Source organism: Lissotriton helveticus, chromosome 9 (genome assembly GCF_964261635.1).
Source record: "Lissotriton helveticus chromosome 9, aLisHel1.1, whole genome shotgun sequence".
Classification (NCBI taxonomy): Eukaryota; Metazoa; Chordata; class Amphibia; order Caudata; family Salamandridae; genus Lissotriton; species Lissotriton helveticus.
The window spans coordinates 235,249,867-235,277,480 of NC_136070.1; the positions used below are offsets into that span (position 1 = coordinate 235,249,867).

General features: G+C 45.5%; 1 long non-coding RNA gene across 1 annotated transcript; it reads left to right on the top strand.

Moving 5' to 3' along the window:
* LOC144782704 (uncharacterized) lies at positions 1 to 27,614 on the top strand. Its single transcript, XR_013601216.1, has 3 exons — positions 1 to 85; positions 24,696 to 26,014; positions 27,524 to 27,614. It is a non-coding gene; the product is annotated as an uncharacterized LOC144782704 (long non-coding RNA).

Here is a 27,614-nt window from a genome sequence, read left to right on the forward strand (position 1 = left end):
TCCGGAGCCCTGACTGCAAAGCATCTCTTCCCGTCTCCGCCAGCCCTTCTCTCTATCCAAATAATGGCGTTTTCGCAGCTTTGAGGTCAGTCACTTCTCTCTGTGGCATTGACATCCTTAGATCTCAACCTGTTAAACACTTTCTGATTCCGGAGTCCATTTCCTGAAAGAGAGGTGTCAGGTACCAGAGCGATGTTAATCCGTAGACCTGCACTATACATGCCAACTTCATTCAAACCAACGTAAATCACTCGGCTGCACCACCTTCATCCTCACAAAGTCGATAAACCTAGTTGAAATTCTTATCTGTTCTCACTTGGTCAGGGAAGAACCTGTGCAAGGTGCTGGTTGTCAGGCTTGAAAAGCAGACTCTTGAGTTCCAGCAAGCCACCCCACAGACCCACACTGCTTGTTCTTGGGCAAATCACATTATCACCCATCCACTGTATCATCGAATTTGTCAGCGATGAGAAATAGTCTAAGCGCCTGAACTAAGAGCAAAATGTATGTATAGTTGCATAGTTAGGCTATAGAACATGGATATTAGTGTGTTTGGTGGTTAACGTTCTTGCAGTAGAGATCTCTGTTTTGTCTAGTTGCAGTTTTGAATCATCATAAGGTAGCACAGAGGGTTAATGTGCCTGCTCGAAAGCACAAGGTGTAACAAGCAGTACCCAGGTTTGTATTTTATGTATGTATACCAGTGAGTTAGTGCTTTTGTCACAGAGATCCTATGGTTTCTTTCAGTTCATAACTTAGAACCTTTCTAATTTAGCACTGTAGGCTATGAAGCGGCATCAAAGAGCTGCATGCAAACTGCATGGCATTGGTTTGTAATCTTATTGTTTTTCCCCTTAATATTTCATTATTCTAAGGTTCTTAATAGAGGTGGATGAGCCAACATATTAACAGGGAGAGCCAAGCAAATGTCCGGCTCGGTTCTTAGAGCCGTGCACTAGCCAATCCCTGAAAATATTTGCTATGTAAATCACACATCAAGCATAAAGTACAATATGATAAAGTTTCTTCAAAACTCAAAAAAGTGTATTCCTTTAACATGTGAAGTTTTGAGATTAATACATCACATGATTGCACTCCTGCACTGAGAAATGCCTACTAAAACCATGAGCGAAGAAAGAGGCAAGATAGTTGTCATATAAACACGGTATGTAGCACAGATTATCACAGAGCAACATTATAGTCTGTTAAAGCAAACACAATATGTTTGTTCACCTGGTATGCTGAACTCACATACATGAGTGTGCTTTCATATGGGATGATGAAGAAAAATGAATTTTGATTAAATAAAATATTTGCCTAAGATCACAAATTTTAAGAGGAGAAGCTACAATTTATCCAGGTTTTCTGGTGTCACTTTGTACAAATCAGCCACTGCAAGGGTCAAAGATTAGTTCTAAACAGTCTGTTATCGCACTTATTCACTCAACGCTGTGGAGTCAACCACTCTAGTAGTCATTGCGTCGTAAAAACACACACATATTCACTCCTGCTAAGCAAATGCATCCGGGTTCCAAGCCTGATCACGTCTTGCACCATGCTCCCCTTCGCATTTGGTGAATGTTGTGTCATCCACTGGACTCTATTCTGATATTAGATTGAGACATTATTTTAATGTTACCATTTTGTTGTTACCTCTTTGTGCAGTTTTTACACAGCAGAAACTGGATCCAATGGTTTTAAAGCGCTTTACATAATCACCAGGTACATTACACATTCATTAGGTCGAGCATTCGAGACCTCTTCTATATACTTTAGTATATACTTATACTAACTTGGGGTTTACCAAACTTTCCCTGGCACAGGAAGTCGACTGTCTGTGCCAGGTCCGACGCGAAACCCTGAGATCACACAAAACTCGCGCACCAAAAAACAGCGGGCAAACCTTAAACGCTGGCAGCGCAGGAAATGTCACGCCCGGAACCTCAAGCGGCAGCAATTCGACCAAACAGGGTCACTGGAAACACCATCAAAAGAAAACAAGGAAAACAAAGCAAAATCAGTAGTCAACCTCTCAAATCTAAAACTTACCTCTGCGGTGACAGCCGTGCTCAATTTGAGACTATCATATTGTCCGCTGTGCAACATGAACTATGCTGACACCGGCATGGACATATACAGATTTACACGGAAACTGAAACTTAAAAAGTTTTTTGAACAACATCCAAAAAAGAATAATCTTCCTGTAACGGCATCAAGTCCCATCATGATCAGCAGTCAGAGCCAGGCCACTTTCAACACCCTTTGGGATCTACAAAATGAGTCAACTACCGAGAATACAAGGGAAATGCCACTAGATCCAACAGGGCAACAGATCACTCCTTTCAAGGCTAAATCTACCTTTCAACCCATCATGGCCCATGACAACTTGGATACATTTCAGGAGAGTGTGGTTCGAGACATGAAACAACTTTATACCACGATAAATAAAAGGAAGTTTCACATATCGAAACAGAACCGGTGCTATAAACAGTTAATCACGAAACTTCAGAAGGACAACAACATCATCGTGAAGCAGGCCGATAAGGGCGGAAACGTTGTCCTTTGGCCTAAGGATATGTATCTCCAACAGGTGGAATCACAACTCAATGACATCTCCTGTTATCGCAGAAGCAATATCCAGGTTGTTAAAACTATGTGGGTGGAACAACATCAAAAATTACAAGCATGGAGAAGTGCTGGACTTCTTACACATGATGAGTTCAGATACTTAAGGAAGGATCATCCGGTTATTCCCTCGTTTTATCTGATCCCAAAGATTCACAAGGACATTGATATACCACCGGGCCGTCCCATCATCTCGGCTATTGACAGCTCTTTGGAACATGTTTCCATATATATAGACTTCTTTTTGCAAAGTCATGTCAAGACTCTTAATTCTTATGTCAAGGACTCCTTCGACTTCCTAAGCAAGATTGAACATTTTGTTTGGGAAGAAGATATGGTACTAATGACTTTGGATGTTTCATCCCTCTATACCTCAATAAAACATTGCGATGGACTCAAGGCCTTGGACTACTATTTGAACAAGGGCTCCCCTCATTCGACGGCACACAATAAAATGTTGTTGGACATGAACAAAATGTGCCTCGAGCAAAACTTTTTCATCTTCAATGGAGTATTCTACCATCAGGTCAAGGGTGTGGCGATGGGGGCCTGCTTCTCACCTAGCTACGCGTGTTTACACGTTGGGCTATGGGAGAAGCAGGTCCTAGTCGGCCAACACCACAATTTTATTTCCAACAAAAATGCCTTTGTATTTGCGTTATATTGATGCTGTTTTTCTTATTTGGAGGGGTAGCACTGATAGTGCAAAGGCTTTTGTTGATTTGATTAATAGAAACACCATTAATCTAAATTTTACTTCAAATATGAGTTCCAAATCTATCTGTTTTTTGGATGTTGAGGTATTTGTAGAAGGTAACATCTTAAATACAAGACTCTACAGAAAGCCCAGTGCAGGAAACACTATATTACACTCCAATAGCCAACATCCGGCCCACTTGATTCGGAGCATTCCTTTCGGGGAAATGCTCCGGATCAAAAGAATCTGCAGCACCGATGCCGAGTGTGCGGCTGCACAGGAGGCATGCAGGTTACGTTTCCTGGCCAGGGGCTATTCAAATGAGAATCTCAGTAAAGCGATCAAGCGTTCAAACTCAGTCAGCAGACAGGAGGCTCTGATTCCCAAAGCAAGAAATATACATTTGGATGTCTCCTTGGTAGGGGAGGTTAAAACTAGTTCCCCACGAGTTATCCTGACATATAACCGACAACATGGGGCCCTCCGGAAAATCTTATACAAAAACTGGAATCTGGATCAAAGTGATCCAGTGATTGGTCACAAAGTAGACACCAAACCAGAACTCACATTCCAAAGATCTCCCTCCATGTCTAAGGCCTTAGTCAGTAACACCTTGGAGCCAAGAGCCTCCTCCACTTGGTCGGCACTCAAGAAGGGTTTTAAGGCATGTCCACAATGCAAAGCCTGCAGATTTAGCAGCAATAGGACTCACTTAAAAAGCCCATTCCATGAACATCCTATTGCTATTTCCAAGTGGCTTACCTGCAAGACTGATTATGCCATTTATGTGTTGGAGTGTCCGTGTGGACTGCAGTACGTGGGCAGTACCAAACTGCCCGCCCACAAACGGATACTCCAACACATACGTGCAATATCAGGGCACGACCAAAATTATCCGGTTGCCAGGCACTTTCAAGATAAACATCTGGGCATACCTGATAAGCTCCAATTTTTCTTGATTGATTGTGTTGAAGTTTCAAGGAGGGGAGGGGACCGTGAGGCCAAACTCCGCCTTCTTGAGACGAGATACATCTTGGAGCTTAATACAAAAAATCCTAATGGACTTAATGATAGGGAAGACCTTTATACGTGTATTTAGGATTGATCATTATGCCTATAAGACCTGTCCGGATTTATAAAATACAATTTCTGTTCCCAATGTGGTGACTCTTTTTGTACATAACAAAAAATATTTTTTTAACAATAAATTTAAGAATCTTTTAAAAAAACTTTTCCCATGATTATATCTTGGAATTATCTGTTGTAACAGTTGCACTTTATTGCTATTTTTGCACAATCACTTTTGCACTTTTCATGTTTTTAGCAGGCATTGTGACAGGCCCACTTGGGCTCTATTCAGATTTTTCTAATCTTTGTCTCATGAATTTGGACTAACTCTGTTGTATTGAATATGAGCATGTTATTTGATTTTTTGCACAAACTGGAAACTTAGACTACACATTAGCAATGGGCCGACGCTCTTACATAGATAAAATTATTTGTCATGTATGTATATCGTTTCAATCAGTTTGTGTTTTGCAAATATGCTTATTTATTTATTACATTATAGGTTTAAATGATTGTGAAACATTGTTGAGTAAATTCTAGATGTTTCATTAGGGCTTTCTTTATTGATTGCACGTTCTCAGCGTTAAAAAGTATAGTATTTCTACCATTTTCATGATTCAATCTTATGCACTGTCACTTTAAATGCTCTGCTCAATGACGAGCAGTTTGCCATGTGATCAAGCCTTCTCGAAGGCGAAACGCGTCATGGCGGCAGCGCTGGCTTTACTTGAATAAATCACCTTTGCACCAGTACTATTTGGGTCGACTCTTTGTCGCTTCGTATCCGGCAGTTCCCTGTCTTCTGAGTGACAAGCCTCGCAAATACTTATATGTGTATGTACTTTGTGGGCTCTGGAGATCAGCCCTAGGACTTGTCTGCTTCTGCTAAGGGACTTTTTTCTGTTCAACTACCTCTATTTAACTGTCTTGATAGGAAACGACCAGCAGAGGTCAGTAAAATACCTGAATCACTTTAGCATCCTCTAGATTCCAATCCATAGAAATTATCTTCCACGAGCACCCATAGACAACATTCTTTTCAAATCTTGTATTTTCAGTGGTATGACCACTGAAGACCCTGATTTTATATTAAAAAAAGAGCTTTGGACCATACCATTTCCCTCTGAAAGGCAATATTTCTTTCCATGTGTTCCCATACCTGGCATGTCACGCAGTTTGGTGCTTACTTTCCCTCCATGTTAAAGAACAGTAGATGTTTCAGCACCCAGGGTAATATGCTGCATAGCTAAATACATATACGGTCCCAAAGGCGAGACCGTTTGCATTGCAAATGCTTGTTTTTATAGGCATTGGGAGAGTAATTGATTTGCCTAGAATCCCAGAAAGTTGAACCAAAACTGAGACTGGAACTTCGTTCCCTAGTTCCAAAGTCTGCAGTTCTGGCCATAACGCCACATCCTGGGAAGCAGGAGCGTGGCAGGCAGAAGCTCTGCTTGTTATGGACTTGAGGTTCCGCCAGGACCTCCAGCTGAGCAAAAGCCAGGCTTCAGACTCGACCCAGGCTTGAGCTTACATACGTCACCCACCCCTAGTTCTTAAACAGGGTTCCTCTTGCAATACATACATTCTTGTTAGTATAGATAGCCCCAACCACTGTGTTACATTCTATATAGTGAGTTTCTGTTTATTCAGATCAAGTATTCTTAATATATAATGGCACCAATATGGATGACATGACTCCTACACCTTATAGCCCCCACTGTTGTATGCAACAAGTATGATTCATTGTCTCTCTATTAACCATGGGGGTAGTTTGCGTAGCAGCACTACACGTAGTGCTGCGTAGCGTAGCTGATGTACTTGTCTGCACTGTGAAATAATTGCAAAATAATTGCAACTTCCATCCTGCACAGTGACAGTTATGATAAAATAAGAATCTCTATCTTTATATGCTAAAGAGCATATAGAACTTTCACAAAAGTGAAACTGAAAAATTAGCAAGCAGTGAGAGAGGTGATGATTTTGGGATCCTCCCTAACCTAGGGGGAGTACCAAGTAGATGCCTTGAAAAAAAAGCACATCTTATTGAACAATTCGGTGGTGGTCCCCTCCTCTTAGGACCACCCCAAGCACATTTCAGCAATCCCTATTAACCTATCCCCGCTCTGCCTAATCTGAAATTTCCTTCAATAAACCTCACCTTTCTATGCATTCTCTTCATAACTTGTATACATGACTGATATAATAAATTTTTCTCCTGCTCATTTTTACTGCTATACTCACACCCCTGTCCACCCGAAACCCCATCCCCCTGAAATGTTGAAAACCCCACTAGCCACACTAGCCACATTTCAGCCCACCCTACACACCTATTGGGTGTCATGGAATTACACCCTTGGTGACCTTACAACCCCTTGTTCCCCCCAGCAATGACAAAACGTTAACTTCCACCCACAAATCATTTTCATTTTCTAGAGGAGATTTCTTTCAGTACGCCCTGGGCATCATCTAGATTTTAAAAAAGATGAAACTTCCCTTTCACCAGAACACATTGTTGCGCTATAGAGGCCTGAGCACCCTGAGCTTTAAACAGTTATAGCATCTTTACAAATTCATTTCGCCTACGAGCGCTAGCAGCAGCTGACATGTCAGAAAAAATGCGACATTTAACAGACTCATTTATGGAGAATTGTCTTTGCTGTATAGCCTTCGCTAAAATTCTCTCTTTAACACGAAAGTCAGCAAAATTCAATAAAATTGTTCGTGGTATCTTTGAATTCGGCAGAGGGTGAGCGGGAACTCGATGTAATTGTTAAATCTCTATTAAATTCTGGAAGGACTTTTTGTTTAATAAACGTATCAGCCCATTGGAGAGTCTGAGCCTCCTCAATTCCTTCAGGGACCCCCACTATTCGAAGATTCAATCTTCTAGAGTGGTTCTCGAGTTCCTCAAGTTTGTTCTCTAGAAATGTTTTACTTTTCACCACTTCACTCGTCTTCAAACACATGTCACTCATCTGATCTTCCAGCAATGCAATTCTTGTTTCCGCCTCCTGCAGTCTGGCTGGAAAACATGCCACGGCTTCCTCAATTTTACGAAGCCACTGATGGAAGGTGGCAATCTCGAATTCTTGTGTTTTTTTACTTCCCTGATCTTTCCAGGACAGACTCAGTATATCCTTTATCTCCATCTGTTGTGAAAAACTCCTTTCTGTCAGGGGATTATGGCTGACCTGAGAGGCATTTCGATTAGGCTTTTTATTTCCGGTTAGTAAGCCCTCCACCTCCGGGCTACTTTGACCTGACAGTCCACTCTTTATTTGAGGCAGGAGTAGAGCCTTTGGCTGTTTTTGAACCTCCACTGATGATAAACATATCTCTTCAGGCAGTAGCGCTGGCTGAATATGATTCTGCGTCATGCATGGTATTAATGCTAGTGATGCTGCAAGATCATTCAAAGAGTTACCCTGGCCTGGTGTTGCCGTACCTCCTGTGGAAGAAGCAGGTGAAACTTGCCCCCTGAGACGCAACCTTTGAAAATTCTCCTGATGTCTCTTGAGACTTTGTTAAAGGGTTATGGGGCGCCTTTTTTAGGAAGAGTGGAAAATCCTCAGCACTTTGTTATTCCTTTGCTGACGCAGGTGTGTTTTCCATAGATTTTTGAACCTCAGTCAGCTCACCATCTAATTGAGCCAGAGACAAATGTTTTTCTTCTTCTGAGCTTTCAAAGCTAGAGTTCAGGCCGGGAAGATTTGTGCCGTGTTCAATTCTGGCTACTAACGCAGTGGCTTCTGCCTGAGCTAAACGAGTTTTGGCATTTAGCCCGGCTGCGGAGTCGTCCTTGTCTACAGCATTCAACTGTTTGAGATGCCTCCCCATCTCCCCCTCTGTGTACTGGGCTAAGCATAAGCACCACCCTGTCTAAATCAGACTGCTCCCTGGTCCCAGAAGACCCAGAAGTCCAATGCACCACTCAAAAAGCGATGGGAGTCCTAACTTTACTACTCCTAAACTGAGAAAAATCCTAACTTTAAGACTTTCGGTATTCACAGAAGGCATTTAAGAGTCCTAAAGTTAGGAGTTCTAACTTTACTACTCCTAAACTGAGAAAAATCCTAACTTTAAGACTTTTTGTATTCACAGAAGGCATTTAGGAGTCATAAAGTTAGGAGTCCTAACTTTACTACTCCTAAACCGAGAAAAATCCTAGCTTTATGACTTTCGGTATTCACAGAAGGCACTTTAGGAGTCCTAAAGTTAGGACTCCTAACCTCTGTGAATACCGAAATGAGTAAGTGTCTTCTGTGAATACCAAAATGAGTAAGTCCCTTCTGTGAATACCAAAATGGTAGTAAGTTTAGGATTTTGTCCTAAGTGAATTCTGTGAATCGGACCCATGGAGTGTTGCACAAAGGAGTTCCATATACTGAAGTGGAGTGCCAGAGAGTGGAGTCGTTTAGAGCGTAGTGGTGTAGCATGGAGTAAAGTGGCGTAGAGTGTATAGAGTGTTGCAGAGTGGAGTGACATGGAGTATATTGTAAAGTGGAGTGGAGTGGAGTGGTGGAAAGTGGAGTGGAGTAACATAGAGTGGAGTGGCGTAGAGTAAAGTGTTGTAAAGTGTTGTAGAGTGGAGTAGAGTGTCATAGAGTAGAGTGCTGTAAAGTGGAGTGGAATAGAGTGGAGTACAGTGGAGTGGGGTAGAGTGCAGTGCCGTAGGTAGAGTTGAGTGTCAGAGAGTGGAGTGGCGTAGGATGGGCTAAACTGATGTGGAGTGGTGTAGAGTGGAGTGGAATGGTGTAGAGTGGATTAAAGTATTGAAGAGATGAGTGGCATAAAGTGGAGTAGAGTGTCCTCGAGTGAAGTGATGTAGAATGGAGAAGAGGGTCCTAGAGTGGAGTGGCATAGAGTGGAGTTAAGTAGAGTGAGAGTGTGGCAGAGTAGTGTGTCCTAGAGTGAAGTGGAGTAAAGTGTTGTAGAGTGGAGTGGCATTGAGTGGAGTGGCGTAGAGTGGAGTAGAGTGTTGTAGAATGGAGTGCCATAGAGTGTCATAGAGTGGAGTAGAGTGCTGAGTGGAGTTGCTTAGAATGAAGTAAAGTAGTATAGAGTGGCGTAGAGTGAGTCATGTGATGTGTCGCTGCTTGAAGCTGCTGTTTCTATCTGTGAGCCAAATGAAACCAAAATATGCGTTTGTGTGTTTGTGTGCGTATGTGTGTGAATGTTTGTTTGTGTGTGTGATCTAAATAAGTGAAACCCAAAATAGCCAACCAATGGTAAGTATTGTGTGGGCTCTAAGCTTTTTTTAGGTTTGTTTTTGATACAATACATCTCGAAAAAGACAACACATGCGTACTGCCTCAGGTGAGGCCTAAAAAGATGTCGTCGACTTGCACAATATGGTGAAGGTAGCCACTCGGTGTTCCGTGGTATAACTATCTAATCATTGCTGAACAAACCATCCTCTCCTCAAAAGAAAAAAACAACTTTTAATGTTACTAGCACCTAAGCTGTGTTCTTGTATTTTTTTCTGTTATTTGCAAAGATGATTTCGGAAAATAGTATATATTGCTAAAGCAATACTGCTCTAAATCTGACTTGGCATGCAGGCAATAGTCGAAATATATAAAATAGGATTTTAAAGTAACTTTATTGAAGATTACAAATATTCTCTCACAACATTTTTTTTATTTATAAAAAGGTAATTTTAAAGCATGTAGTACATGTAAAATTAGCTGAAACATTATATGATTTAAAGAACAAGGAGGGAGAGTATTTCTTTTTGGGAAACGTAGTGACAACTGTTCCCATTTTAAAGCACACTTGTCCAAAAATGTAAATTATGTAAGTTACTGAAGGAGCAAAAATTGAATGTTATTTTCATCCTGGACAAGTGCCAAATCCTAACTGTGCTCCTTAATGAATGCTAATAGTGATGCAGCAGACTGTCATTAACTTGGGTGGAAGATGGAGGGCAGCTGGTCCCTTTCCCACTGGGGTCCAGTTTGAAGGTCCATATATGCAGAGTGCAACAATGTATGCATCACCATAACTATGGCTACAGTAAGTTTGTGAGTCTGTAGTTAGCTCTTGCAGGATAGGGGAGTAGGCGGTGAGTCCTACTACTCACTGTCGAATTATCCGCTGGATCCAAACCTAATGGTAGCCTGTATAATGTCACCTCTACAAGATGTGCTGTTATGCAGCATTACTTATAACCACAAGAGGGCGCCATATAGCAACAAAAGAGCGCAAAATAAGGCTTGCTGCAAAGGGCTAGCGAGCGTACAAAATGCAACTGTAATTTTGACCATCAGGTGATGCAGGTTCTGTGGGCCAAGAAGGATGGAGTTCAGTGTGAGGAGGGAAGAGGGGTCCATGGTTTTGATTTACCTGGTGCTGCTTTACGTACAGCAGATGTGCATAAAATGTATGAACTATGAATGCTAGCCTGCAATCCCGTAAACTCCCATGGCCTGTCTTTGGCTCCTATAAATGAATGGAAATAACTAAAGCAAGGTAAATGTAAGAAATTAGTTTTTTTGTGTCATCTACTTGAATTTCTTCCTCTGAGCACTGGGAGGCTGCTAATCACATTCCAGGGCCTGTAATCCTATCCTTAACAAGGCAACATACTTGATTTTTTTTATATAGGTCCAATGTAAAATTTCATAAAAACCACTGAGAAGGTAGCATTAAAATAAAATGCCCCACGCGGGATGAGGGATTTAAAAAAGGCAGCAGAAGTGCTGGTCAGGAACACTGTGCCACTGCAGACCACGTTTCAGCATTAACATGTCAGATTAAAACTGGTTGACATGTGTAAGCCTAACTCTGACAGTAAACGAGTCAACGGTACAATGTGCTTCGAGGTCCACAAGGTCCAGTTACATAATGCTTGGAAGTGAAACATGCACAGCATGTAAACTTAATTGTTTCTGTGGTAATGGAGATTAAAAGTGCTATTTTCGGAATAGGTTAAGGTCGGTTACCATTACCAAAGCCTGCATTATGGTTAAATCAGCAGCCTGCATTATGGTTAACTAAGCACCATTTTAGGAACAATCTAGACATGTAATTCTTGCAACATTTTAGTAAAGAGTAAAGGGCAAATTAATTGACAAAAGTAGTTTTATTTTTGTATAAATATCACAACATTATTTATTGAAAGGTGATTATTTTTTTTCCCTTAGAACTAGTAGCACCAACGCTAGTTTTTCCAGGCACTCATATCCTGCAATTCTGCAATGTATGTAATTAAATGTCTTTCACACATGCAGCTGTTAACATTGTTGTTTGGGGGGCAAAGCCTCTTTTGAGCAGCCTTTCTATGTGCCCTCCATCAGCGGGATAAGGGAAATACAATTGGAGGAGGCCACGAGCTATGAAGCAAATCCCTGCACTTCAAGCTTTTTTTGTGAAGGGGAAAAGAGAATGTGAGACAACTCGCCCACATAAAACAGGCAGGCCTGTTTAGAATTTCTTCAACATATCACACACAGGACATAATATGCACTGGCCTGTGAAGCAAGCCTTCCCATAGATTGACTGGCTTCTTGCATCCATAGAATACAAAAGACCAGTCTGAATTGGTTTTCTGCTAGAGGGGAGTAGATCATGGTACTGCATTTTACCATACAAGCAGGCTTGAGAAATGCAGATAGTTTATTTAGGGACGGATTTATATCGTGGTGGCCGGTCCGTCAGTCCTCAGCGAACGACAGAGGTTTCAATCCAGGGCACAAGTTGAGGGCAGACGCGGCTAGACGGCATCTACCCACTCTTTTCACAGGGTGGACGCGGTCTCCCATGCCAAGATGTTGGGCCACAAAGAAGCATGCTGAACTTGTGCCGGTGTAATTTCCAGACACCGGGACACCTTCTGCAGCACCTCATGTTATTTGCTTTCGTTCCGAGCAGCAATGTGCAGGCTGCGGGACGATGAGGCGGGGCGGGGGAGGAGCAGGGTGGGGGGTAGTAAACTACGGCATACGGCCGACCAGAGGTAAGTAAACAAATTAATAAATAAAATGAATTTCACTGCGCTCACTGCATTGCCAAATGTGATGCAGCACCTGCAACAAAATTCGTTTTATTTATTTATTTGTTTACTTACCTCCGTTGGGCCGTATTCCATAATTTACTACTCCCCACCCTGCTTCATCCCCGCCCCACCCCACCGCCACTCAGCACTCCCACCACCGTCCGCTACTGGAGGGGGAATTATTATTTTAAATTCCAGTTGGGCCCAAAACAAAGGCAGAGAGGTTCGGAGGGGGGGGGGGGGGCATTAGGCCTCCTTTTGATTAAGTATCCTAGCTGTGAGCTATCTGGAGCCTCACACCGAGCTGCAAATGCAATGGAGGGGAAACGAATGCTCACCGCTTGTTATCACTTCACAGGTGTGAGAGACTTGCTTTTGAGTTTGTTCAGTACTTGCTTTTGACTTTGTGCAGTCCCTGTATATAAGATGTTTGCACTGTAAGAATGTCGGATGTATTGGACTATCCCAGTATCTACACAAATATCAATTTACATACCACCAGTCATTTATTTATTTGCTTTATAGCTCTGCTCATCCTATTCCAGGGTGTCAGAGTGCTTTACATCACACGTACACATTATATATTGACAGTAACTCATATGTGTGTAAATTAACGTTGAGGATGTATTACTAGGACAGCAAGGGTTACTAGGTGAATGAGTCGCATGTCCCTCACAGCTCACTCCGCTTAATTAGAAAGATTACAATTTATGACCTGAAGGTAACAAAAAGATCTCTGTGTTAAAAGCAATAACCCACTTACCTAGCTACATAAAATAAAAATCTATCACCTGCTTGTCACATGATGTGCTTGGCAGGAGATATATTAACCATGTATGCTACTTTGATTCAAAACTGGCACTAGACAAAACATAGATCGCTCCAGCAAGTGCAAACACCTCTTACCATTATTATTATTCCCTGGGCTTTTCTGGACACCCAAAAAATCTATGCAGCAGGTGCCTTATCCCCAAAGATATTTTAAAATGCAGACTTTGTAACCAATTAAGCTGAACAGATATACAGCCATGTTTCTCCTTGGTGCTAATTTCTCTGTTTCCAGAGTTAAAGAAAATAAATGTATAAGTTGAGGTCCAGATTTAGCGTTGGGGGTTGCGTCTCTTTTTTGGCACTATTTCCAATGCCAGATCTGATTTGACAAATATTGTAATGCACACATGTGTGAGGTCTTAAGATCTGATGTCACTTTTTGTGATGTCACTTCCTGTGAGGTTATGGGTTGTGATGCCACTTTCTGTAATTCCACGTGTAATGGCATGCTCTGTGATGTCACGTATCATGATGTCACTGGCATACTGCGTAACTTGATTAGTCCCACTACTTCTTTTTAGACTTGTGCTCTACTTTTTAGACTTGTACCCTACTTGTGCCCTTGTCGAGTATGCGGTGTATCTCCTGCCTAATTTATATATAAGATGGGAAAACCACAGCCAGCCTTGACTGAGGTATTTCTCTCCATCAACGGAGTATAATTCTATCATTGGGCACTACTCCATCATTGTTGTATAGCTTGATAAATTTATATATATCCGTTATGGATGTGGCTTGTTAGGTGTAAAAAACCACATTCTTATTATATACTTATTCTGTGCCATAGTAGGTTAGCAGTGCGTGGCTAAGTGACGTTCCATTTGCATTCACGTTATGAAACCCACTGAGTTATCCTTGTAAAGCGAAAGCCTCAGTTACCAAGTGTGACTCCATTTTATATTTTGCAATCCCCATCAGGCTGTCTAAACTAGGCCTCATTATTTGTATTGCATGCCTCAGCAGAACACTGCATTCAGCTATTATTTCCTTTCTTGCTCAAGGTTGGATTCTGACTTACTATCCTTGTGTGTAACTTTGCTCCCACGTTAAGAGACGCCAAGCCTCAGTACGGAAACCTTGAGACACTGATAGTGTGTGCCCATCTAGCAGGTGGTAGCTGATCCCTCTGTGCCTTCTTTGTTCATGTTCAGCCTAAGCTGGTAATTTTCCACTGTGGTCGTGGTTGGGGGTTCTTGGAGGGAGGATTATGTATTGCAGACTGTTGGGGGGCCAGTCTCTTAGCAGACATCTTAGGGTGCTGGTCAGATTGGACTCCTCTGCAGAGCATTGCTAATAAACGGCTGTTTGTATTCCCTACTGTCTGACCGACTCTTACTTGGGAAGGCATAGCAGATGGTTCTCAGTAACCCGGGTGGCCCCTAAGAGCCACCTCCTTCAGGCTTAATGGCAGTATAGCGACAGAGAAAAAGTATGTGGGCATATTTTTCCCTGCCATATATATTAGTGGTGTAGACTGACATATACGTCACACAACTGATATGAAATGCACAACACCCGCACACTATAAAATACAAACAAGGAAATACCATGATCCTTTACCTTTCCCTTTGTAAAGCTGCAAGACGCAGGGGTTCATTTAGAATGCTGTATACTATTTGGGAGTATTTATTGTTTTTTTTCAAAGTTGAAAAAACAACTTGTGAGGAGTCCTTACTTAAATCTTTAAGTTTTTCGCACCGTGGATTGTAGAAGGAACCGCAGATTTTCAGACACAGAAAAACAATCATGGTGGATGCATAATTAAGGTAGAGCCACATTTGTTTGGAGCCCTTTTACAAAGTACCACCATTACCCATAAAAGGCAAATATGGGAGATAATTGTCACAAGAGTAAATGTAGTATCTAACAACAGGTACTCCCAGCTGGAAATTAGGAAGCGCTGAAATGATCTGTGGGAGAGAGTGAACTCCCTTGCCTTCCGAGCACTCCTAGAGGCCAGCAGACTCGTGGTGGTTCTCCCAGGCCCATGAACCCTTTGTCCTAGGGAGGAGAAGGTCTATGGATTCCTGCACACTAAAGGCTTTTCAGGAGTCTTTAGTGATTTGGAGACTGGTAAGTACTAACAAGGGATGTCAAATACCAGCTATGTCTTCTATATTACAATCACACGAAGGCCCTGATTCACAAAGGTAAACTTAGACTTTAGCCTACGTTTAATGCTTTTCGGTATTCACAAAGGCACTGACAAGTAGTATCTTTATGACTGCGGAGTCACTGCACTCAGGGTGGAATCCCCGCAATCTTGGTGGAATCGCCACACTCGGAGCAGGGACTCCGCACTTAGGGCAGGTACTGCGCACTCAGAGCATAATCTCTACACTTGGGGTGGGGAAAGTGAGAAATACATGTCTGACAGAAGTGTATACACCTGCAATCCATTACTAACACTTGAAAGTCATTATCTACACCAGAATCTCCGCACTCAAGGCAGAGAAAGTGAGAACTACACGTCTGGCTAGCTAGGAGGTACATACACCTGTAATCAATGATTTACACCTAAAACATTTAATTGAAACCACATAAAAGCGGGTCACATCCAAGACTCTGTTTCATCCATCCTCATTCGACAACTTGACTCTTCCCTGTGTCACCTGCATACTCCTTGCTCTACCTGCCTGTCCTCTTGGAAATCTCCAACTAAGATGTTGCCCTTCTTGAGGAGAAAGCTTACTTTTTCAGAGAAGTAGACTGAGACTATTGTCGGATATGTAGTCTATAACCTCAAGAAGCTACATGGGCTAACCCCTTGTTTAACAAGTGCTACACAGAAGGCAGCCTTATTGCAGCAGTTGGCAAATGAAGGCACTGCATTGGGATAGAACGTCCAGACCATGTGTGACATCAAGATAAAAAGTGGCAGGATTAGAAGAGATGGGAGTTCACTAGGATAGTGGTGGCAAGAGCTCTTCCTGGTTGACAAATGATAACTTGTCTTCGTCTCACCCCACTCGAGAAGGACGTCCTCTCCACTATGCACCTCTACCTGCTGGAGGGGCTGCCTGTGTCAGATGATGCTAGGTAATAAATTATTACAATATAATGGGGTGACCCATACTAGTCCATGGACCTGGGTAATGCTCGGGATAGAAAACAATGATCCTAGACTGATTTCCTTAGGAAGGTGTTTGTTAAGTCAAAATCTATGAACATGGCACAAACAGAACTCAAGTTGCATCATAAGTGTACCCCAGTAGTTTTTCAATTCAATTAAGTATATCCTCAAAATGACACACAAGCACCTTAGATAGCTTTAATAGTGACTGTTTAATCTCACAGGTATTATCACAGATCACTGTAGATAACTTTTCAGGACAGAAAAGAGGGTTGCTCCAAGGGGAGTGTGGAAAATGGATTGTGCTTGTGAGAATAGAACAGATATATAGGTAGGGAAATCAGAGAGTAGTTAAAACAATCAATTACACATAGTAATGTCTTTAGTAAACTGGTTGTGGTTTGCAGTAGCACCAGTTTTACAGTGCGGCCTGTCTCACATGAATTTGAAAGTACTTTTCTGGTTCTTGATATTGTACAGAGTGTGATCATCTGTAAAGAGGCAGGGATGGGGTGAAGACGGTATAGGCCCACCAGGGGAACATGCCGATGTTTCAACCCTGGCGCATAGAGGGTTGTTTGTATCCTTTGCGGGCGGGTTTTCCCGCCCGCAAACCTACCGGTGAACAGTGCTGTATTCCTCGAGTCAAGGACTCGAGTCTTTACTGAGATGCCTTAATCCACCGCTGTTAGGATTCATTCGACACTGCTGCCCTGATTTAGGCACATTGGATTTTTCAATACCCTTTCACCATTTTCACTGCTGCAATTATGCGAACCGCCACCTGAGGGGCTGTAATCCTGACTTCGCCTTGATACAGGTTGTTCCCCCCCTCTCCCCGTCCTGAGGAAGACCTGCCTGCAGAGGATACAATCAATCAATCAATCAATCATAACACTTGTATAGCGCACTACTCACCCGGAAGGGTCTCAAGGCGCTTGGGGGAAGGGGTTTGCTACTGCTCGAACAGCCAAGTCTTGAGTTGTCTCTTGAAGGCGAGATGGTCCTGGGTCAGCCGAAGGTGGATGGGGAGGGAGTTCCATGTCTTGGCCGCCAGGTAGGAGAAGGATCTTCCTCCGGTGGTGGCTCTTCGGATGCGTGGTACAGCGGCGAGGCGAGGCTGGTGGACCGTAGCTGGCGGGTGGGCGTGTAGAAGGTCAGGCGGTCGTTGAGGTACTTGGGGCCCAGGTCGTGGAGAGACTTGTGTGCGTGGGTGAGGAGCCGGAACGTGATCCTCTTGTTGACGGGGAGCCAGTGCAGGTCTTTCAGGTGGCCGGAGATGTGGCTGCGTCGGGGGATGTCCAGGATGAGTCGGGCGGAGGCGTTCTGGATGCGTTGGAGTTTTTTCTGTAGCTTGGCTGTGGTTCCGGTGTAGAGGGTGTTACCGTAGTCCAGTCGCCTGGTGCCGAGTGCTTGGGTGACCGTCTTCCTGGTTTCGGTCGGGATCCATCGGAAGATCTTTCGGAGCATATGCAGGGTGTTGAAGCACGAAGAGGAGACGGCGTTGACTTGTCTGGTCATCGAGAGGGAAGAGTCCAGGTTGCGTGCGTGGTCGGTTGGCTTGGGTGCGGTGCCCAGGGCGGGGGGCCACCAGGAGTCATCCCAGGCGGAGGGCAATGGTCCCAGGATGAGGACTTCCGTCTTGTCTGAGTTCAGTTTCAGGCGGCTGTTCTTCATCCACTCGGCGACGTCTTTCATCCCTTCGTGTAGGCAGGTTCTGGCGGTGTCGGGGTCTCTGGTGAGGGAGAGGATCAGCTGGGTGTCGTCGGCGTAGGAGATGATGTTGAGGTTGTGTTGGCGTGCGATGGCTGCAAGAGGTCTCATGTAGACGTTGAAGAGGGTGGGGCTGAGTGAAGATCCTTGCGGAACGCCGCAGATGACTTCGGTGGCCTCGGATCGAAACGGGGGAGGCGGACTCTCTGTGTTCTTCCGGCGAGGAACGAGGTGATCCACTCCAGTGCCTTCTCTTGGATGCCGATGTTGCTGAGGCGTTGAACTAGGGTGCGGTGGCAGACAGTGTCGAACGCAGCAGAGAGGTCCAGGAGGATGAGTGCCGCTGCTTCCCCGTTGTCGAGCAGGGCTCGGATGTCGTCGGTGGCTGCGATGAGGGCGGTCTCGGTGCTGTGGTTGGCTCTGAAACCGGACTGCGAGGGGTCGAGGGATCCGTTCGTCTCGAGGAAGGCGGCAAGCTGTCTGTTGATGATCTTCTCGATGACTTTAGCAGGAAAAGGGAGGAGCGAGATGGGGCAGAAGTTTTTGAGGTCGGTGGGGTCCGCTGTTGGTTTCTTCAGTAGGGTGCTGAGCTCGGCGTGCTTCCAGCTCTCCGGGAAGGTGGCGGTGTTGAAGGAGGTGTTGATGATGTTCCGGAGTTGGGGTGCGATGGTGGAGTTGGCCTTGTTGAAGATGTGCTGTGGGCAGGGGTCGGTCGGTGATCCGGAGTGGATGGTGTTCATTGTGCGGGCTGTGTCCTCGGTGGTCACCGTGGTCCAGGTGCGGAGGGTGGTGGTGGGGGGCGTTGGTTCGACGGTGGGGTGCGTGGATGATGCGCTGAAGCTGTTGTGGATGTCGGCGATCTTGCGGTGGAAGAACGAGGCGAGGGAGTCGCAGAGGTCTTGTGACGAGTGATGTCGTTGTTGCCGGTGTTGGGGTTGGAGAACTCCTTGACGATGCTGAAGAGCTCCTTGCTGTCGTGGGCATTGTTGTCTAGTCGTTCCTTCAGGGATTTCTTCTTGGTGGTGCGGATGAGCTGGTGGTGCTTGCGGGTGGCGTGTTTGAGGGCGGTCATGTTGTCGGTGGTCTGGTCGAGGAGCCAGGCTTTCTTGAGGGTGCGGCAGGTCTTCTTGGAGTCCTTGAGTTCGTCGGTGAACCAGGATGCCTCTTTGCTTCTGGGTCTGCTGGGAGGGTTCTTCAGTGGTGCGAGGTCGTCGGCGCAGGCGGTTAGCCACTGCGTGAAGTTGCGGGCTGCTTTGTTGGGGTCCGTTGCGCTGGCGGGTGGGTTCTGGCTGAGGGAGGTGGTGAGCTGGTCGGTGGTGATCTTACTCCAGCCTCTGTGGGGAACCTGAAGCGGGTGGTGGTGGGTCGTGGTTCTTCTGAAGCTGAAGTGGACGCAGCTGTGGTCGGTCCAGTGGAGTCCGGTGGAGTGGCTGAAGGTGATGTGCTTGCTGGATGAGAAGACGGGGTAAAGCGTGTGGCCGGCGTAGTGGGTGGGGGTGTTGACCAGTTGCTTGAGTCCGAGGTTGGCGAGGTTGTCCAGCAGGGCGGAGGTGTTGCGGTCCTTGTTGTTCTCCAGGTGGAAGTTGAGGTCTCCAAGTAGGATGTAGTCAGTGGAGGGGAGGGCGTGCGGGCTGATGAAGTCTGTGAAGTCTTCGCTGAATTGTGTGCGTGGTCCCGGGGGTCTGTAGACGAGGGTGCCTCTGAGGGTCGTCTTTGGGTCGGTGTGAATCTGGAGGTGGAGGTGCTCGGCAGCGGCGAAGGTGTCGTTGGAGTCGGTCTTGATGCGGATGGTGTTCCTGTGGAACCACCCTCTATACACCAGGGTCAAAATGTTGACTTCTTCCCCTAGTGGGCCTGTACCTACTTCACCCCATCCATGACTCTTTGCAGATGATCACACTCTGTGCAATATCAAGAACCAGAAAAGTACTTTAGATTTTGACTTAACGAATACCTTCCTAAGGAAATCAGTCTATGACCATTGTTTTCTATACCATGTAATACATTAAGCACAAAGAACCATTCAATATGCAAATATGCGTTTTCCTGTTGGCAATTGTAACTATGGAAGGCACTCCATGTTCGTGCTATGACTCATAGTGATTTCTACTTTTACTTTTTCATGTTCCCAATCGTGCTAGAAGTCCCACAATCTTATGTAAATCACATTTAAATTTCCATTAGTAAAAGTTGTAGCTCCTCTACCTGTGATTTGACATTTGAATTATAGCTGGATTTTACCTTGTTTGTGCTTCCATCATCCCTGCATCGTATACTGTACTACATAGTTATGGTCAAATATGTACATCAGCATCGATTGTTGCTTTGGTGTGCAATGTGTTATATTTTTTTTCAACATACCGGCAAAGGGAATCCTTTTTCTGGGGCAGATGTCCCTGCACCTACAGGAGGTTGATGTCAAGGGCCAAGTCAACCACTACCACCTACAAGAACTGGTACATAAATGTGCTAACAGGAAGTGTGTTCCATGCTGTACTATAATTTCATACTTTCATTAGAAATGTTTTATCATTTCCCTTCCTTGGTTTACTTCATGTGAAATTAATTGTTTTATTTTGATTTGACATGTTAAATGTTGATTTTCATAAGAAAGGCTTCCCTATTCTTCTAGACCTTGTGATGTTGGCCAAAACCTTGGAAAAATTAGCTTGACAGATGATGCAACCTGTTTTAAGCCTATAATGATGGTGTGTTTTTCCCCAATATTTATCAGTGATATCCATGTTTTGTTGTTCATGTTCACTTTTCAATAATGCTGACAATTGATGAAGATGAGGTGGCGAAGTGAGCTAAAGAACGTTGATGGATTCAATGGAGAACTGTGACTGGGGGTGAGTGTCTGAAAAGTTTCAACACTCCGTCCATCATCTCCTTTTGCTTACTTTGTTCGCCCTAAGATGGCAGGGAATGCCCAGATGTGGGTCCCTTGCTCACTTTGACACTGGATTCAAGCTAGCCCGGCTGATGAGGGGTGTTACCCCGAAACCGGTCTCAGGATGCTTGTTTCCGGTTCAGGGAAGACCTGGCTTCGCAGTTTGGGCTGGACTGTTCCCATGAGGCACAGGGTCAAGACTGATTTGCATATAGCTTTGTCTGAACTGAGGTGATGAAGTGACACTAAAGAACGATGAAGGATTAAACACAGATCTGTGACTGGGGGAAAGTGTCTGAAAAGTTTCATCTCCTTGTGTTTACTTAATTAATGAAGATAAGACATCACTTTTTGAAGCTGCTGATTGAGGAACTCATAATCCATCCAAGATTTAAGGGTTCAGGTCCAGAAGCTGATCTTCTGGGGTGTATCCAAACTAAGCGATACCAAAGGGGATGATGAACAAAGCATTTGAGCAAATCAAACACTTACCCCCAGTCAACTTATCTGGGTTTAATCCATCACCATTCTTTAGTTCACTCCACCACCCAAGTTCAGACATGGCCATATGCAAATCAGTCTGACCCTGTGCCTCATGGGAACAGTCCAGCCCGAACTGCAAGCCATGTCTTCCCTGGACCAGAAACAAGCATCCTGGGACCAGTTTCGGATTCATAATCATCATCAGTCAGGCTATCTTGAATCCAGTGGTAGAGTGAGCAAGGGACCCATGTCTGGCACACCCTGCCAACTTAGGGCGAACAAAGCAATACCAAAGTGGATGATGATCGGAGCATTTGAGCAAATCAAACTCTCAACTCCAGGCAACTGATCTGGGTTTATTCCAAGACCATTCTTTAACTCACTGCACCACCCCAATTCAGACATGGCCATATGCAAATCAGTCTGACCCTTTGCCTCATGGGAACAGTCCAGCCCGAACTGCCAAGCCATGTCTTCCCTGGACCAGAAACAAGCATCCTGGGACCGGTTTCGATTGCATAATTCTCATCAGCCAGGCTATCTTGAATCCAGTGGTAGAGTGAGCAAGAGACCCATGTCTGGGCATACCCTGCCAACTTAGGGCGAACAAAGCGATACCAAAGGGGATGATGAACGGAGCATTTGAGCAAATCAAACACTCACCCCCAGTCAACTGATCTGGGTTTAATCCATCACCATTCTTTAGCTCACTCCGCCACCCCGGTTCAGACTTGGCCATATGCAAATCAGTCTGACCCTGTGCCTCATGGGAACAGGCCAGCCCAAACTGCCAAGCCATGTCTTCCCTGGACCAGAAACACGCACCCTGGGACCGGTTTCGGATTCATAATCCTCATCAGCCAGGCTATCTTGAATCCAGTGGTAGAGTGAGCAAGGGACCCATGTCTGGGCATACCCTGCCAACTTAGGGCGAACAAAGCGATACCAAAGTGGATGATGAACGGAGCATTTGAGCAAATCAAACACTCACCCCCAGTCAACTGATCTGGGTTTAATCCATCACCATTCTTTAGCTCACTCCAACACCCCAGTTCAGACATGGCCATATGCAAATCAGTCTGACCCTGTGCCTCATGGGAACAGGCCAGCCCAAACTGCCAAGCCATGTCTTTCCTGGACCAGAAACAAGCACCCTGGGACCGGTTTCGGATTCATAATCCTCATCAGCCAGGCTATCTTGAATCCAGTGGTAGAGTGAACAAGGGACTGATAACCAGAAACCGGTCCTAGGATGCTTGATTCTGGTCCAGGGAATACATGGCTTGGCAGTTCGGGCTGGACTGTTCCCATGAGGCACAGGGTCAAGACTGATTTGCATATGACCATGTCTGAACTGGGGTGGTGTGGTGAGCAAAATAACGATGGATTATACCCAGATCTGTGACTGGGGGTGAATGTTTTGCCATTGTGCAACATTCCATCCATCAATTGTTGTTTTTGCATTTGTCACCCCGAGTGGGACGGGTATGCTCAGACGTGAGTCCCGTGCTCTCCATGCCACTGGAACCAAGCTATCCTGGCTGATGAAGGCTGATAGCCAGAAACCGGTCTTAGGATGCTTGATTCCGGTCCAGGGAAGACATGGCTTGTCAGTTCAGGCTGGACTGTTCCCATGAGGCACAGGGTCAAGACTGATTTGCATATGGCCATGTCTGAACTAGGGTGGTGTGGTGAGAATAATAACAATGGATTAAACCCAGATCTGTGACTGGGAGTGAATGTTTTGCCATTGTGCAACATTCCGTCCATCAATTGTTTTTTTTGCATTTGTCACCCCGAGTGGGACGTGTATGATCAGACGTGAGTCCCGTGCTCTCCATGCCACTGGAATCAAGCTATCCTGGCTGATGGAGGCTGATAGCCAGAAACCGGTCCTAGGATGCTTGATTCTGGTCCAGGGAAGACATGGCCCGGCAGTTCGGGCTGGACTGTTCCCATGAGGCACAGGGTCAAGACTGATTTGCATATGGCCATGTCTGAACTGGGTAGGTGTGGTGAGCAAAATAATGATGGGCTAAACCCAGATCTGTGACTGGTGCTGAATGTTTTGCCATTGTGCAAAATTCCATCCATCAATTGTTTTTGCATATGTCACCCCGAGTGGGACGGGTATGCTCAGACGTGAGTCCAGTGCTCTCCATGCCACTGGAATCAAGCTATCCTGGCTGATGAAGGCTGATAGCCAGAAACCGGTCCTGGGATGCTTGATTCCGGTCCAGGGAAGACATGGCTTGGCAGTTCGGGTTGGACTGTTGCCATGAGGCACAGGGTCAAGACTGATTTGCATATGGCCATGTCTGAACTGGGGTGGTGTGATGAGCAAAATAATGATGGATTAAACCCAGATCTGTGACTAGGGGTGAATGTTTTGCCATTGTGCAACATTCCGTCCATCAATTGTTGTTTTTGCATTTGACACCCCGAGTGGGACGGGTATGCGCAGACGTGAGTCCCGTGCTCCGTATGCCACTGGAATCAAGCTATCCTGGCTGATGAAGGCTGATAGCTAGAAACCGGTCCTAGGATGCTTGATTCCGCTCCAGTCAAGACATGGCTTGGCAGTTCGGGCTGGACTGTTCCCATGAGGCACAGGGTCAAGACTGATTTGCATATGGCCATGTCTGAACTGGGGCGGTATGGTGAGCAAAATAACAATGGATTAAACCCAGATCTGTGACTGAGGGGTGAATGTTTTGCAATTGTGCAACATTCCGTCCATCAATTGTTGTTTTTGCATTTGTCACCCCGAGTGGGATGGGTATGCTCAGACGTGAGTCCCGTGCTCTCCATGCCACTGGAATCAAGATATCCTGGCTGATGAAGGCTGATAGCCAGAAACTGGTCCTAGGATGCTTGATTCCGGTCCAAGGTAGACATGGCTTGGCAGTTCGGGCTGGACTGTTCCCATGAGGCACAGGGTCAAGACTGATTTGCATATGGCCATGTCTGAACTGGGGTGGTGTGGTGAGCAACATAACGATGGATTAAACCCAGATCTGTGACTGGGGGTGAATGTTTTGCCTTTGTGTAACATTCCGTCCATCAATTGTTGTTTTTGCGTGTATCCAAAATACGCAGTTCTGTGACTGGAGATGGTGAGTCTGAGTTTGTATTTCACATGTTTGTTTATCACATCACTGCTAAACACAGAGCTATAATTTGTTGGGTTTCACAAACCATTTATCACCTGTAACTGAAAACAGAGCGGAAGATGTATTGAAATAATCTGTAGTGTTGTAGCACCTAAACAAGTATGTTATATGCTTCATCTGTTGCAATCTGTGTCTTACAGGTACTGAGGAAAATTAGTTGCTCGATGAAGCTGATCCATTTGCCAGCTGAGAGTGGTGGGCGATCTGAGGTGAAAATCCGACCCCCCCCAAGCATCACTATCTGCGGCCAGCACTGCTCAATAAGAAAAAGACAAATGAGGAAGAAGATGAGCAGTAGCTGTTTGAAGAGGAGGACATGCATGGAATGGAGAGCATTGCTAAATCACTGGCCAAAAGGCAGAAGACAATTTCTTGTCCACCCAGCATTGTACCTTCTAATTCCTTTGTGAGGATTGGCAGTCCCCAGCAGTCAATCAACTAGCCAGAGTCTGCCAACCACACACAACCATGACATCCTCACAGCCGTCATGTCTTAGGTCGATGTTAGATTCCCCTACACACTCCTCCCATGAAGGTGTGTCCCAGGCCTACTTTCAAACATCTGAAGGAGGGAACACCACTGGTGAGGAACAGGTATCCGTAAGGCATTAATCTCCTCCTCAGAGCCCTCCCCGTGCTGGTCAACCTGAAGGTCATAGCAGAGCATATCCCATGCGAGGGGGAATGGCAGATGCTCACGCTGGCCAGTGGGAGGAGGTATATACAGCAGACTGGTGTGCAGCAGGATATTCATGCAACAGGGGCTACTCTATCTGACATTTCAGACTCACTACAAGTACTCCCCCAGATGTTTGACAGGCAGATCGATTATTTGGTCAATGTTGTGAAATGGTGTCAAGACATGTCAAGGAGGTACCAAGAGCAAATAAAACTGTTTAGGAAAGTGTGTACAAGGCACCATGCCTCAAAAATGCAGATAAAGGAGGGCATATTCACGTCAACACATGGAGGAGAACCTACACAGACACCTGCACTCCACCTGCAAAGTCACCTGCACCCCCACCTGCACCCTAACCTGAACTGCAACCTGCACCCCACCTGTACAGTCATCTGCAGCCACCAAACCTGTGCAGCCACACACCCCATGTATACAGCCACTTGCCCTCAAACCTGTACAGTCACCTGCACTCAACCAAACCTGTACAACCACCCCATCTGTACAGCTGCCTGCACCTAAACCTATACAGACACTTGCATCAAAACCTATACAGCCTCACCCCCATCTATACAGCCAACACTACCCCAACATGTACCGTCACCACCTCCTCTTTCTGACAGCCGCCACTACCCCTACACATCCACCACTTGTACAGCCACCGGCGCCACTAGCTGAAACATCGGATCCACCTGAACCGACAGCTGCTACACATGCGCACACATCGGTACCCACCCAGAATGCGCACTCACTCACAGAGATCTCTACTCCCACAATTACAAAGTTATGTTTTTTATGTTATGTTACTGGGTTTTTTGAGCGCACAGATGCCCCAGCAAAGGGGCGTCCCGGCGCTATAACTGAAAAGGCAACATAACTCACAGATTGAAAAGGTCAGGGAATATTAATAAGATAAGGGAAAGAGATACGTTTTAACTGCCTTCCTGAAAACTAGGAGATCTTCTAAGGCTCGGATGTGCGCAGGAAGCGCATTCCACAGCCTAGCGGCCAACACAGTAAAAGAGCGACCACCCAGTCTACTTTTTTTAAAACGCGGCACAAGTGCTAAATTTTGACCCGCGGAGCGCAGGCTACGAGATGGCGTGTACAGGGTCAAAAGATGCTGGAGAATGGTAGGGGTGTCAGTTTTAAGGATTTTGAACGTAAAACACAGAGTCTTAAACTCTATGCACCTGATTATTGGCAGCCAATGTAGTTTACAAATTGTGCTGCGGGCTGAGCAAAACCGTGGCAGGCCTACCAGAGCCCTGGCAGCCGCGTTCTGCACCCGTTGGAGACGCAGGACCTCCGCCTGACTGGCACCCAAAAACAGTGAACTTGCGTAGTCGAGCCTTGATGCAATGCTGGCTTGAATCACCAACTGGCAGGTGGAGGCATCAAAAAATTTAAGGATAGGCCTCAGACCACGCAAGATTCCAAAGCATGTGGACGCCACCTTCTTGGTGTGACACGAGAAGGTGAGTTTGGAATCCAGCCACACGCCGAGATTTTTAAATTCGGCGACCGGTTTAGGGGGGGGTCCCAACTCATTGGGCCACCAGCTCGCACCCTGCAGATCTGGATGTTTCCCTAACACCATCACCTCGGTTTTGAGGGCGTTAAGCTGTAGGCAGTTGGTGGTGAGCCAGCCAGCAACAGCCCTCAGGCCATCCGCAAAGTATGATGCTGCTTGGTCAGAGTCCCCATTGAGAACCACTGCCAATTGAGTATCATCGGCGTAGGATACCATTGTGAGACCCCAACTCTTCGCAACCGCCGCCAGAGGTTGGACATATAAGTTGAAAAGAGTGGGGCTCAACGTCGAACCTTGCGGAACTCCTTGAGTAATGGCGTGAGGTTTTGATCTGAACGGTGGCACTACTACCTGAAATGATCGTTCCGAAAGAAACGATTGGAACCAATCAAGCGCCTGGCCTGATATGCCAGCCTCACCAAGCCTACGGACAAGAATGGTGTGGGATACAGTGTCAAAGGCGGCACTAAGGTCTAATAAGACCAGTGCCGCCGTTTGACCTGCATCTAGTACAGAGCGGAGATGTTCCACCATATATAGGAGTGCCGTCTCTGTACTATGGCCGGGTCTAAAACCATTCTGTGTGGGATCCAGTAGGTGTGCAGAGGTCAGATGTTTTGTTAGGATGTTATTCACGTGGGCCTCTGTGATCTTTGTCACCCATGGAAGGAGGGAGATAGGTCGATAACTCTCCGGCTTCACTGGATCCAGTCCCGGCTTCTTAATGATGGGCATGACACAGGCCGCCTTCCAGCTAGGTCACAAGAGATATCCCCTGCCACTATTGTAGATATGTTTAGTCACTCCATATATGTATATGAATAAATATATTTGTGCACCAATCATAAC